Source organism: Microtus ochrogaster, chromosome 5 (genome assembly GCF_000317375.1).
Source record: "Microtus ochrogaster isolate Prairie Vole_2 chromosome 5, MicOch1.0, whole genome shotgun sequence".
Classification (NCBI taxonomy): domain Eukaryota; kingdom Metazoa; phylum Chordata; class Mammalia; order Rodentia; family Cricetidae; genus Microtus; species Microtus ochrogaster.
The window spans coordinates 32,506,651-32,509,290 of NC_022012.1; positions in this window are offsets into that span (position 1 = coordinate 32,506,651).

Below are 2,640 nucleotides of genomic sequence, written 5' to 3' on the forward strand. Positions count from 1 at the left end.
TATATAGTTTATTTAAATGAAATCACCGAATATGGGGGAGACAGTGTCACTGCTTGCCATCTCTTGCCACCAAATGGAGCTAGCTGTACCAGTATAGGGTTACATTTAATTTAGCTGTTGGCCAAAGGGTCCTTTGGGAATTCCCAAACATCCCAGGCTATTAACCAAACTACAGATCACTCTCCACAAACTGACATCAATCCCTATTGCTGAAGACATCACCTTTACCATTCATTGAACATGGAGATGATGAGTTGGTGCCTACATAGAGCCTCCACTTGTACATTCTGGCATCTTTGGGGCAGGAAGGTACTTTGAAATGTAAGCACAAAGCCAGGTGAAAAACCTTTGATCTACAATGGTGTACTGCTTGCAAAATTTACTAGGACAATTATAACATAAAACTTATGGGAGTAACTGATTTTACTTAAGGTCCATTCTATGAGATGTAACCAGTACTTGCTTCAGTGACTAGAACCAGAGATTAAATAGCCCAGAGATGTCACAGGGCAGGGAACCCTGATTGCTCTTCAGGCTAAGGAGGAAGGGGGACTTGATTGGGGAAGGGGGAGGGAAATGGGAGGTGGTGGCGGGGAAGAGATTGAAATCTTTAATAAATAAAAAAAAAAAACAAATTGTACTGTTCTTTAAAAAAAGTCACAAAATAATTCCTAATAGTATTCTGCTATACTCAAACATCAGTGGTTCATTCAGCTATCATAAGGGAAGCTTTCTGCAGGAATTGGGGACAAATACAAAGCCAGATTTTATTCAGAAAAAGGAAGATCATGGAACATACAGATGTAAATGAGAAGTCTCCATGAAATCCCTTTCCTCAGAACCCGGGGAGTCCTACAGACAAAGATGGGGAAAGTATGAGAGCCAGAGGGGATGGAAGCAAGAGGAGAAACAGTCCCTCCATAGCAACTGAGCAAAGCTCATATGAGTTCACAGACAATGAAGCATCAAGAAGAAGGCCTTCATGGTTCTGTACTAGGTCATTAGTGTACATATTATATCTTTCAGTTTAGTATTTTTATGGAATATTGAGTGTGTGAATGAGTAGTTCTCTGGTTCTTTTGTCATCACTTAGGTTCTTTTTCTTCAGTTGGTTTGTCTTGTCTAACTTCTACATAATGGTTTTTGTTTCATCTTATTTTATTTTTTTATGTTATATTTTGTTGTTAATTCTTAGAAACCTATTTTTTTTTCTAAAGAGACACTAAAATGGAGTAGGTATGCATAGGAGGAGAGGTAGGGACTAACAGGGAGAAGCATTAATCTGTAAACTGTAATCAAGATATTTTGTATGAGAAAAGAATCATTTCTAGTAAGAGGAGATAAAGGAATATAACTTGTTGGAGTCAGTTCTTTCCTTCTGCCCTTTGGCTTCCACACATAGAACTCAAATTTTCAGGTTCAGCAACAAATCATGTAGGTTCAACATAGATATCATAGTCTGTGCATAGTATTTTTACTCTTATGTATGACTTAATTCTTTAAGAACAAAGATATTTTATGCTAGAAAAACTTATAAAAATTAATTATTCTAAGATATGAATTATTCATATGTATGCATAAATATACATTTTTGAGTCAAAAGACAGCCTCTAGAACAGAAGGTGTTTGAGATTATTCATCTTATAGGGGCTTACTATCTAGAGAATATAAAGCACTCAAAGATTATACACTAAAACAGCAAAATAATCCAGTCAGTAAATGGATAAATATTTTGAACAAAAAGCTCTCAAAAGGTGAGACAAAAATAGTCAAGAAAAAAGTCAGCATTCTCTGAATGAGGAAATGTAAATCAAAACTTCACCAAGATTCTGTATTACTATAGTCAACAATTGTTAGTGCCCATAGCCCCAACATAGAAACTATTTTTCCCTATCTTGACTGGTACAGAGACACAAGAAATAATGAGACACAGTTCACACAGTCAGATAAGAAGGGCATTTCAGTCTTCATTCATTCCTGAAGATCTACCCGTGTTTATTGTATAAAACACCTTTTATCCCCCATGTAAACCAAGGTAGATACTCATTAATATTCTCTTTCTGGGCACGCAGGGCTCTTTCTGGGGACACAGGGCTATCAAAACACCTGCAATTTAAGACACTAGCCTTGGAATCAACACCTCTCCCCAAGCAATCTACATTTTAACAAAGGAGAAGGAGCCTTATATCCTGGCCTTTGTCAGGTGGTTAGCTTGATTGGTAGGATTGCAGCTATCTTGGAAATTAAGCATGGCCAAGAGTCTGCCTGTAAATATTTTGCATAAAATATGGGCCTATAATCCACTCTCTCATTAAATTTTAATGACCCCTGTGCTTCTGCAACAGGACTGATGGATCACGCCTGGCTTGGGCAAAGTCTTTTTCTTTTACTTAAATTTTTTCGTTTTATTTGGAACAGGCATTGTCATATGCGAGATCCTGTCTTCAGCATCTGGGGAAAAGAAGCTTCAAACCTGTCATTGACTGCTGATCTCTATAAAGAAAAAGAAAAGATTAGTGGAAAGAAATATACTTTTAGGCCCTATGTCTCATAGCCATACATTTTGTCAGGATAAATCATAATGCTTTATAAATAATTATGCTCCCAAAGGCTATAGTCTCCTATTTTAAAGGAGAAGAG